Source organism: Oncorhynchus masou, chromosome 18 (genome assembly GCF_036934945.1).
Source record: "Oncorhynchus masou masou isolate Uvic2021 chromosome 18, UVic_Omas_1.1, whole genome shotgun sequence".
Classification (NCBI taxonomy): Eukaryota; Metazoa; Chordata; class Actinopteri; order Salmoniformes; family Salmonidae; genus Oncorhynchus; species Oncorhynchus masou.
In genome coordinates, this window is record NC_088229.1 from 41,443,243 (window position 1) to 41,455,961 (window position 12,719).

General features: G+C 41.8%; 1 pseudogene; it reads left to right on the forward strand.

Moving 5' to 3' along the window:
• Window positions 1–10,354: 10,354 nt before the first annotated feature.
• LOC135559363 (DNA primase small subunit-like) lies at window positions 10,355–12,653 on the forward strand (annotated as a pseudogene).
• Window positions 12,654–12,719: the final 66 nt, after the last annotated feature.

Genomic DNA, 12,719 nt, shown 5'->3' on the forward strand with positions numbered 1-12,719 from the left:
AATTAGAGCAGAGCATAGTTCAGTACAGTAGAGTGCAGAAGCAATTAAAGCAATTAAAACCTGTTATGAATAAAACAACAAGTCTATTAGCATGATGTTAGATTAGTACAGAAGAGTATAGTACAGTAAGGTAAAGGAAAGTAGAGTATAGTTCAGTACACTACAATACAACACAGTCGAGTACAGCACAGTTGTAGAGTATATTACATTATACTGTACTCTACTCATGTGTCATCTACTGTACTGTACTGAACTCTACTCCATTGCACTGAACTATATTCTACTCTAATTTCTTTACTATAATTTACTGTGCTCTACTGTACTCTACTGTACTGTGCTCTACTGTACTGTACTCTACTGTGGTCTACTGTGCTCTACTGTACTGTACTGTACTCTACTGTGGTCTACTGTACTGTGCTCTACTTTGGTCTACTGTACTGTACTCTAATGTGGTCTACTGTACTGTACTTTACTCTACTGTGGTCTACTGTACTGTACTCTACTGTGGTCTACTGTACTGTGCTCTATTGCAGCTGTGGTTTCTGACTACTATGATTTCCCATTGTATACAATTCAATTGCAGTCAAATCAAATCACATTTAATTTGTCACATGTGCCGAATACAACAACCTTACCGTGAAAGGAGTCTTATGGCTTGGGGGTAGAAGCTGTTAAGAAGCCTCTTGGACCTAGACTTGGCGCTCCGGTGCCGCTTGCCATGCGGTAGCAGAGCGAACAGTCTATGACTAGGGTAGCTGGAGTCTTTGGCAATATTTAGGGCCTTCCTCTGACACCGCCTGGTATAGAGGTCCTGGATGGCAGGAAGCTTGGCCTAGTGATGTACTGGGCCGTATTCACTACCCTCTGTAGTGCCTTGCGGTCGGGGAAGAGCAGTTGTCATACCAGGCGGTGATGCAACCAGTCAGGATGCTCTCGATGGTGCAGCTGTAAAACTTTAGATCTGAAGACCCATGCCAAATATTTTTAGTCTCTTGAGAGGCAATAGGCATTGCCATGCCTTCTTCACGACTGTCTTGGTGTTTTGGACCATGATAGTTTGTTGGTGATGTGGACACCAAACAACTAAAAGCTCTCAACCTGCTCTACTACAGCCCCATCGATGAGAATGGGGGCGTGCTCGCCCCTTCTTTTTCTGTAGTCCACAATCAGTTCCTTTGTCTTGATCACGTTGAGAGAGAGGTTGTTGTCCTGGCACCACACTTCCAGGTCTCTGACCTCCTCCCTATAGGCTGTCTCATAGTTGTCGGTGATCAGGCCTACCACCGTTGTGTCGTCGGCAAACATAATGATGGTGTTGGAGTCATGCTTGGCCATGCAGTCATGGGTGAACAGGGAGTACAGGAGAGGACTAAGCACACCCCCTGAAAGGCCCCCGTGTTGAGAATCAGCATGGCAGATGTGTTGTTGCCTACCCTTACAACCTGGGGGCGGCCCATCAGGAAGTCCAGGATCCAGTTGCAGAGAGAGGTGTTTAGTCTAAGGGTCCTTAGCTTATTGATGAGCCTTGAGGGCACTATGGTGTTGAATGCTGAGCTGTAGTCAATGAAAAACATTCTCACGTAGGTGTTCCTTTTGTCCAGGTGGGAAAGGGCAGTGTTGAGTGTAATAGAGATTGTGTCATCTGTGGATCTGTTGGGGCAGTATGCAAATTGGAGTGGGTCTAGGGTTTCTGGGATGATGATGTTGATGTGAGCCATGACCAGCCTTTCAAAGCACTTCATGGCTACAGACGTGAGTGCTACGGGTTGGTAGTCATGTTGTGGAGCCATAAACACTGTTATTCTCTACTAGACACTGTTATTATGTTATGTATCCTGGCTGAAAGCAGCTTTCTGAATGACTGGAGCCATGAAATAGTTTGCTGTGGAATTGTGCAACATTGTATGGTAACATCGTGTACTGTACACTATGTGACATGTGCCCTCTCTCTCTCTTTTTCCCACTCTCTTATCCCTTTCATACGCAGATAAAAAATACCACTATTTTACCATGCCTGCTTTTTTATACCAGCTTTTTGGTATATCTGAAAGGGGTAGGGGTAAAAAAACAAGGAAAAATAAAAGCCACCGAAAGAGCTTGCCATGATTCCTGCATTTTCACAGACCCTGTAAGCAAAATACAGGAATCAGGTCTGTGTGAATGGTTCTCTGCTTTTTTGCAGGTAAACCCATTAACACTTATATTGTTTAACACCTCCCTAATTTGAAATGCAAACACACCCCATGGTTTTACAACACCCCCCAACTCCCACCCCTCCCAATTAGCCCATTTCTACTCACTGTGTAAAAGGGGTATACCTGCAAGAAAGTGGTAAATAAGGTTCTGTTTTAAAGGGGTTATATAAACGTTGCCTCATATCTTTTTTTGCAGGAAATATACCACATCTTCTGTCTGAAATGGGTATCTCTGTCTGATTCCATCTGGTTGTAAAGATCCTCCTCGATGTTCTGGAAGATAACCTTCAACACAAGTTCACTTTCTCACTTCTCACATGGATTCCATAGACCTGCACAGCTTTGACGCATCAAAGGTGGGAAAAGTGCAGTAATGGGAAATCAACCAAGGTCCACTTCAAAGACAGCCTAGGTAGAATGGCTGTTCCACAGCAGCAGTGCTCAAACAGAAGCACACTCACAGTAGAGGAGAGAGCACTCAACGCTGCAGAGCAGAGAGGAATGGACAGTGAGTGGAAGTCTGTGTTGTGATGTGATAACTCAACTCTCACTCAGCTGCTCTCAACCTTCAGCACATCAGCACCACTTCAGTCAGGTGCAGTCTACGACATGTACACCAGAAGGACAACATACTCAGGGTATAGAAAACAAACATGAGCCACGCTCACATGCACGAGAACATCAACAGTGCATGGGGGGCTATAGATAAGGGAGTAAAAGTGACTTGGCTTGGCTCAGAATGCAGATGCCTGTTGGGTTCTGAGTAACCCCTGAGAAACACCAGTCATTCTGGTAACAGGAGCACATCTACCCAATCGATCTCCTCTGCTGAGAAACTGCAGTGTGGTGGAGGAGGGGGGGTGTACAGAGGGCAATCCTGCAGGGAGAGATTATCTGATGTTGCATCGCCATCGTATGGTCATAGAGGAAAAATGCAATCCAGCACCATTTAGCCTGTGTCAATGCGAATGCACAGCAGCAGACTACCATCAACAGCAGCATTTTATAAACAGAAAGTAGTGTATCAATCCAGAGCATATTAAAGTGAATTGTGAATCTGTCAATCCACGCAGAGTTCAATAAGATTGAAGTCCCTTTGCACCATATGTGTGGTGCAGTGGTCTAAGGCACTGCATCTCAGTGCTAGAGCCCTCACTACTGACACCCTGGTTAGAATCCAGGCTGTATCACAACTGACTGTGATTGGGAGTCCCATAGGGCGGTGCAAAATTGGCCCAGCGTCGTCCGGGTTTGGCCGGTGTAGGCTGTCCTTACTTACAAGTCCTTAACCAACAATGCAGTTTTAAGAAAACACAACAAAAACAGTAAGAGATAAGAATAACAAATAATTAAGTACATCGGTAAAAAAAATAAAAATAGCGGGGATATATACAGGGGGTACCGGTACTGGTTTAGTGTCACAAATGAGCAGACATTGAAACACACAAATGCAAAAATACTTTGACATTTTGGAAAGCTCTCAATTTGAGTTGCTGTGAGTGACAACGTAACAGACTACAAATGCTTAGCTAACATATCCCATCAGCCTGTTCGGTGATTGATTCCGGAATTTCCGGTCTAATTTCAGAGTTTAACGCGCGCTCAAACGTCAGTGAAACAACTGTGGTTGTACAGTCTCATCTATCAGTGGTACAGTCGGTTATCAAATTAAAAATATATATTTATCATAATAGCTTAACAAATGTTAGCTGCTGATTATGACCAGGCCTCTCTACCGGACCTAATTGCCCCTCTACTACTGCCGACTTTCCCCCTTTCTCTCAATATTACGGGTGGTTGAACCATGGAGGAGGTGAGTAGTTAGCTAGCTAACGTTAGCCTGCTATTTAACTTGAGTCTGGGTTTATAGAAGAAGTTGAATATGGCGATTCTCCAAGCCCAGGAAGCAGCCATTCAATTTATCATTCACCAGCTTTTTCAAGCTTAATAATGTCAAAATTCGTTCAATACTTACCGAAGAATGGCGTTTCGCTCAGCAACTATCGTCACTACTGAGTTAGTGAACTGTATTTCCAAAAAAAGGTCTAAAAATTGAAACAATCAAAGTATTGTTTTTGACCAAGTGAGCATGCATCTTCTGCAATTAATCATTACTGCCATGCACTTAGTAAAATAAACTATAACGTTACTTAGATTCACCAAAAGGTGTTGTATTCTTCACACGAAGACAGTATCCAATTCAATAATCTTTTTTTTGGGGGGGGGGGGGGGTTCGCTCCACTTACAAAAAACACAAAGAGGGTTTTGACACTCACCATTCTCAGCTTGTTCTAAAATAATTTATGTAGTTAGAAACACAAGATTAGCATTCCTGCACCATTCCTTTATTTTACTATAATTTGATCTGAGAAATTGAGCTAATTGGCCAGTTTAATTTATAGGATTCAATAAATATAGTACCCAACAAACGATATGGACAACTTCTTTCTAACAGTGAGTTAGACATGAACCACCCACGGCAATCTCTCCCCAACAACGAGTATATAGTATCAGTTCTCTGTCTGACAAGTAGTATGGAGCCGAGTATTGTTTTCTTCATCCTATGTAATGTAGTCCCAGTGAATTTGGTGGTTTCTCCCCTCTCTGTACAGATAAATTATTAATTGAAGTTGTTTGGTTTATGTCCTGTCCTACATCCAGATATTACCATGTTCTGACCACTAGATGGTGTTGTTCCAAGATATGCCGATACTGACCAGATGTGACAGTAACCCATGCTTTGGTTTTGTTTACCAGGACACTGTAAAGTCCATTATGCCTCTGAAGAGTATGAATCCTTAGCAACTGAGTCGCTGTAAAATAAATGATCAATGGCAACTTCAGGTTTTTCGGGAATACTTTGAAAAATAACTTGACACTATTAATCAGTCGGATCTGCTGGCTAGGGGCACTCCAAACATAAGGCAATGAAAAAATGGCCAAAACTTGTAAATGATGGTTATGAAATAAACCAAAACTTGTTTCTCACAAGTGTAGCAGGTTGTGAACTCTGCAAACAACATTTCCACTCTGAGAATGAGAACAGTAAATGACTAATTAATACATGCATAAACAGAAATGTATGTAACCAAACTATGAGGATTAACGGTACATTTACTACTGGGGACAAATGTAATGGGGAATTGATTTAAAAAAAGAAACATTGCAAACATTTCACATAAGTAAGTAATGAATGTGCAAGAATTGGTGGGAACGCTGAGCACATTCTGGAGAGCTGAGCACATGCATTCTGGAGAGAAATGCCCAATATCTTTGTGCCACACCGCTTCCCTTGTCTCAACGTTGAAAATTATACTCAAGACACTATTGAAACACACATTTTGGATGCTTTTCACTGACAGACGCAACTCAATCAGCTAGGCCTATTGCCACGTGCTCTGCCCAAATAGAGCTTGCCAGCTTGTAGTCCTAAACCCAAAATGAGATACCTGGTTCGTTCTGCCATTCCTATGAAGAAAGAATAGGGTTTTGGATTAAATGCCAAAAAGGTTTGAGGTTAACATAGGCTTTGAAGATTTTATACGTTTTGTTCTATTACTTAAAAAACAACAACATAGTTACAGGAGAGAAGAGGAGGGATGAATGAGCTAATTGGAAGCTGGGGATGATTAGGTGACCATGATGGTATGAGGGCCAGATTGGGAATTTAGCCAGGACACAAGGGTTAACACCCCAACTCTTACGATAAGTGCCATGCGATCTTTATTGACCACAGAGTCAGAATACCTGTTTAACGTCCCATCCAAAAGACAGGACCCTACACAGGGCAATGTCCCCAATCACTGTCCTGGGGCATTGGAATATATATATTTTTTAGACTGGAGGAAAGAGTGTCTTCTACTGGCCCTCCAACAACACTTCCAGCAGCATCTGGTCTCCCATCCAGGGACTGACCAAACCTGCTTCGCTTCAGAGGTGAGCCAGCAGAGGGATGCAGGGTGGTATGCTGATGAATTATGAAGCTTTTGTGTGTTTTTTTATTTATTTATTACATAAATGTTTAAAAATTCAGTGACATTAGCTGATGAAGATTCTCAGAACAAAACGTATAAAATGTCTTAAGCCTGTTTACCACAGACCTTATTTTCTGTGTTTTATTTTTAAAAATCCATTAAATTCCCCGTAGGCTTTTCCCCAAATGTATTTCAATTTACTTTAAGCCTATTGGATGTGCCACCTATTGAAAAAAAAAATGGGTTACCTTCGCATGTTCGTCCAAAATAATTCCAACGTCCGAGCATTGCGCTATGCACCCGCCAATTCGCATGGCTGAAACTATCTCACCGGAGAAAGCATCCGAGCCATACTCTTTTAGCCCAGACAGTATCAGATACATGGGCACACATACTGAGACAGTGGAGTGCTATTTTGCTCGTTGGGCTGCTTTATCTGAGATTGATGCATTTTTCTGTCGGTGTGCGTCTTGGTCAAATAAATTATCAATATTTAAATGTTTTATTTGGATGGGCAATGAGGTACGGTAGGGCGTACCAGGCCAACTAAGGCCCGCCCATAACATTGTCCATGTATCCAACTCTAAATAAAAGGTTGGGGAAAAACATCATGCACTATACAAAAATAGACACATTTAGAAAGCCCATCCCACACATTCAGTCATAATCCAAATCAAATCCCTACAGGTTCAAACGTGTGAGGGCAGAACATTCTTCAACAGGATTCCTTGCAAGGCCTCGGCTGTAGAAAGGCGTAGAGCCACACCCAATTTTCTGATTTCTACTCCGTTTGTGCCGTTAATGACCGTGCTCAAAGCTACAGCCAAAATGGGTAGACGGTTCCGATTGGAGAATCGCTGTTTGCGTCACCGAGCAGTAAACCAAACTATTAAATCCAGTTTTTAGATGTTAATCCTGTCTCCCCAAATCAAAACCAAACAGATTCCATGTTCTCACACCTGTCTGTGTTTCAAACCTTTTTGTCTAGCTAATCCGCCTTGCAGTATGGGCACAATGCTGCCCCAGACGGGAATGTAGGGGAAATGTGCCCGCAAAGTCAGAACAAGACATTGCCAGCCATATTACATTTAGATTTTTTTTGGGGGGGGGGTAAACTGCAATTCTCCAATCGGAATCGTCAACTGATCATAGATGTAGTTTCAGATGCGGAACACGTGCTGCTAACAGGTACAGTGATTGGACCATGTGTTATCTCAAACGCAGTCACTTTGGAATGCCCCTCCTACTTTTTCTCATTAATTAAATATTGGGCTACTTTTTCTCATTAATTAAATATTGCGCTACTTGCTAGCTAACCTTTTAAACACGAACCTCGGCGGCAGAGTTAAAGCTTGTCTGAGGTCGGTACAGGCTGCTGTAAGCAGCAGATTTCCGGCCCACCTTTACTTGCCGATACTTTCTTTGTTCTCGATTCAAAGTTACCGGTGTCTTCTTAACCCTTGCATGAGGCTTGGAGATCAATTGAAATCGGATGGGATTACGGAATCAGTTTTTAACAAACACAATGAAATGGGCTTCAGCTGTGCGATCTGTCTTATTTCTGAAGATATGGATGTTTTATAAAGCCCGACACGTTCAACAGTTGTTGATCATAACTAAGGTAGGTTTTCCTCTACTCACTTTTCTTCTAAAATACACTTCTCAAAGGTCAATGTAGCCCACTTGGTGAAATGTTATGCACAATGGTAACATGGACTGGGTGCAACCATTTTCTAGAAGGTGCAACCATTTTCGAGAAATCAGCCTTTCTTTCGGGTTCGGGCTCATTACATTTCTGTGACATTGGACTTGAATGGAAGTTTGGCTCGGGCTAAGCCGAACCGGACAAATGTTTTCAGAACGTATTTTGACAACCTTAGTGTAGAGGTCGACCGATTTATGATTTTTGAACGCCGATTCCGACTATTGGAAGACCCAAAAAATTGTTTAAAAGAAAATGTGTTTAATTTATTTGTAATAATGGCAATTACAACAATACTGAATGAACACTTATTTTAACTAAATATAATACATCAATAATAACACTTTAGCCTCAAATAAATAATGAAACATGTTCAATTTGGTTTAAATAATGCAAAAACAAAGTGTTGGAGAAGAAAGTAAAAGTGCAATATGTGCCATGTAAAAAAGCTAACGTTTAAGTTCCTTGCTCAGAACATGAGAACATATGAAAGCTGGTGGTTCCTTCAATATTCCCAGGTAAGTTTTAGGTTGTAGTTATAGGAATTATAGGACTATTTCTCTCTCTACGATTTGTATTTCATATGCCTTTGACTATTGGATGTTCTTATAGGTACTTTAGTATTGCCAGTGTAACAGTATAGCTTCCGTCAATCTCCTCGCTCCTACCTGGGCTTGAACCAGGAACACATCGAAAATAGCCACCCTCGAAGCATCATTACACATGCAGCGCAAGGGGAACAACCACGCCAAGTCTCAGAGTGAGTGATATTTGAACCGCTATTAACGCGCAAACCCCGCTAACTAGCTAGCCATTTCACATCGGTTACACCAGCCTAATCTCGGGAGTTGATAAGCTTAAAGTCATAAACAGCGCAATGCTTGAAGAATTGCGAAGAGCTGCTGCCAAATGCAGGAAAGTGCTTTTTGAATGAATGCTTACGAGCCTGCTGCTGCCTACCATCGCGCAGTCAGACTGCTCTATCAAATCATAGACTTAATTATAACATAACACACAGAAATACAAGCCTTTGGTCATTAATATGTTCGAATCTGGAAACTATCATTTCGGAAAACAAAACGTTTATTCTTTCAGTGAAATACGGAACCGTTACGTATTTTATCTAACGTGTGGCATCCCTAAGTCTAAATATTTCTGTTACATTGCACAACCTTCAATGTTATGTCATAATTATGTACAATTCTGGCAAATTAATTATGGCCTTTGTTAGGAATAAATGGACTTCACACAGTTCGCAATGAGCCAGGCGGCCCAAACTGCTGCATATACCCTGACTGCTTGCATGGAACACGAGAAGTGACAGTTATAAGTTATAAGAAATTCATGTTCGCAGGCAATATTAACTAAATATGCAGGTTTAAAAATATATACTTATGTATTGATTTTAAGGAAAGGCATTGATGTTTATGGTTAGGTACATTGGTGCAACAACAGTGCTTTTATTTCACAAATGCGCTTGTTAAATCATCACCTGTTTGTCGAAGTAGGCTGTGATTCGATGAGAAATTAACAGGCACCGCATCGATTATATGCAACGCAGGACACACTAGATAAACTAGTATATCGTCAACCATGTGTAGTTCACTTGTGATTATGTTAAGATAAGATTTTAATGCTAGCTAGCAACTTACCTTGGCTTCTTGCTGCCCTCGCGTAACAGGTAGTCAGCCTGCCCCGCAGGCTCCTCGTGGAGTGCAATGTAAGGCAGGTGGTTGTGGGTTGGACTAGTAACCGGAAGGTTGCAAAAACGAATCCCTGAGCTGACAAGGTACAAATCTGTCATTCTGCCCCTGAACAAGGCAGTTAACCCACTGTTCCTAGGCCGTCATTGAAAATAAGAATGTGTTCTTAACTGACTTTCCTAGTTAAATAAAGGTGTAAAAAAAAAAAAAAATCTGTCAAATTGGTGTCCAAAAATACAGATTACCAATTGTTATGAAACCGTGAAATCGGCCCTAATTAATCGGCCATTCCGATTTAATCGGTCGACCTCTACTTTAGTGAACACCCACCTGTCTCGATCAATGAGAGAAGATCAGAAGCGGACAAGATGGCAACGTATACATAGTTGGATTACTTAATGGAGCAAAACATGATTTAATTGAATCATGTTCTAAATTCAAACATTCTCCCTGCAACTGGCCATGGGCGTTTTAGAATACACAGGTGAATTCCGAATCGAGAATGAAAAAAGTATCGGCAAGTAAAGGTTGGTCAAATCTGCTGCGTACAGCTGAACAGCAGCCTGTACACGACCTCAGACTCAAGTTTTAGCTCTACCGCAGAGGTTCGTGTTTACAAGGCTAGTTGGCTAGTCAAGTTTAATGATGACGACTTATTTTGCAACCCCCCCCTCCCAGTGACAAAGAACTACATCCAAAATCAAGTTCTCCTTCACGTTGAAGGATAACATCTACGTACAGTATCAGTCGTTCAGCAAGCTGGAGAAGGCGACGCAAAAGATGAACCCGTACAAGATTGACATTGGAGCAGTCTACTGTCACTGGGTGGGCTCCGTTACTCACCGTGTTTATCTGACCACCTGTTACACACATTCTTGCTTTCTTCTCCATCTGCCTAACTCGATCACATGCATCTGTTGTCCCTCAAGTGTCCATTTTTATTTATTTATTTATTTATTTATTTTCCATTCCTCCTTCTTTCACCCTCAGCCCAATCAGCATAACACAGTCAAGTCTGGATCCTTCCAGGCTCTTGAGAAGGAGCTGGTGTTTGATATTGATATGACAGACTATAATGATGTCAGAAGCTGTTGCACGTACTTGGATCACGGCCAGAAAGTTTATTTGTAGTTCCACCATCTTTACTATTATACAGATGTAAAGTATGTTTGAATGTACAACAGACTAATTCAGGGACGGTGCCTTTTGACGTTTTGTTGGGGGTGTGGGACTGTTGTTTTGCAGTGCTGCAGACATCTGCCCAAAGCACTGGACTCTGATGACTATTGCTCTCTGTATCCTGGACAGTGCACTTCGAGGTGAGTCAAAAGGAGAAAAAAAGTGTGATTTAATTGCCATTTAGCAGACGCTTTTATGCAAAGCCCATCACGAATGCATACATTTATTTTATGTATGGGTGATCCAACTTTCCCCAGCATGCTCTAGTAGGACAGGACATACTGGGCAGCAAAGAGGCTGCGGACAAAGTGCTGGCCCTCGTGCCTGAAGATATCCTTTTCCTCTGCCGATTTTTATTACATGACACGATATGAAATGTGTGTGTGTAGCCTTACATGTACTGTAGATTTGTCTCACACCCACACACAGTGTTCCGTATCTTAACGTTTAGCAGGATTTTGCGATAAAATGCCCGTCCTTAACGTAAACCACATGTCAGAAAGGAGCTGCTGCAGTGCTGCCAGACTAAAAAAAAACCTGAGAAGCGCTGGTGTATACTTAAGACTCTGGTCCAAAACAAACGTGTAGGTCGCCATGCCTACACAACAGTGAAGACTGACATAAGCCTTGTTATAACACAATACAACAATGTGGTGATGTCATAAGCGCATGCTTGGCTGCCATTAACAACTCTACTTTCTACCACCAGACGACTGCCAAGGGCCATTAGTTTGAGAAGGAGATCATGTGGCAGTACTGTTACCCTCAGGTTGATGTGAACGTCGGTAAAGGAGTCAACCACTTGCTGAAGAGCCCCTTCAGCGTCCATCCCAAAACGGGTAAGGGAAAAACTAATGAAGTGCATGAGTAATGGATGAAACCTGAGAGAAACGGTCAAAAGACGCTCTCATCCAACTGAAGGAGATACTCTTAGGATGTCATTAGCTCGACACCTTTTCTCAATTATCCTTACTTCCCCAAAAGGCGGATCTCTGTTCCTATTGACCTGAGAGAACTGGATCGCTTTGACCCCTGTGATGTGCCCACTGTTAGGTAAGCCCTCAGTCAATTTGTCATAATAAGAACTTTGTAAAGAGAGAAATTCAAAATGTATTCCCAAAGCCTTACAAACTTTGTTTATGTGTGGCGTCCCTAGGGTTCTTCTCAGTTGGTACACTCACCGGTCCTGTTATCGTTTCTCCCTGTAGTCTGATCTGTGAGGAGCTGGATCGGCCCAAGACAGCAGGAGGAAGAGAAGGAAGAACCCAAGGAGAATGAGAGAGAAGCAGGAGAGCGACAGAAGAGAGGTATTCAAAAAAGACAAGTGCAATTAATCACTAAGAACCAAGGGATCTAATATTGTTTTGTTCATTGCATGTTGATTTGACTAACAAAAACGTTCTGGTTCCATAGACTACAAACGAACAAGCTTGGGGAAGTATGTGAAACTGTTAGATCAATTCCTGGAAGGGATGGCTCGCTCAAGGAAAGGGGAGCATCTTAAAAAGAGTGGTGGGTGTAATTTAAAGTCCTTCGTGGAAGAATACAATTGTTCGAATGAACATTTAGATCTAAACGAGTTGATGATCATGGATTGTTTTCTCAATTTCTTTTCACAGATCTTCAAAAGGACTTCTAGCCCTTAGCAGTATCCAACGGAATACTGTCTTATGCTGGGATTGGTACCTACATTGGTTGGCTAATCTTAAACCATCCCATCATATCAGTTGTTTATAATCTGACAGTTAAAGATGCAGAACACACATTAGATACACTGTAAACAAATGGTTTGTTTGAGAATTGTCACGCAAATATTTGACCAAATCAACAATTGAAAGATCAGTTGTGCAAAACTTTTATATAGCTTATTGTTTTCTAATTAAAATGACTTTATACTACAGTCTGTGTCAATCTATGTTGTGTGTCATGAGAGTCAAGGATAGAGCAGGTACAATCAAGTCACATA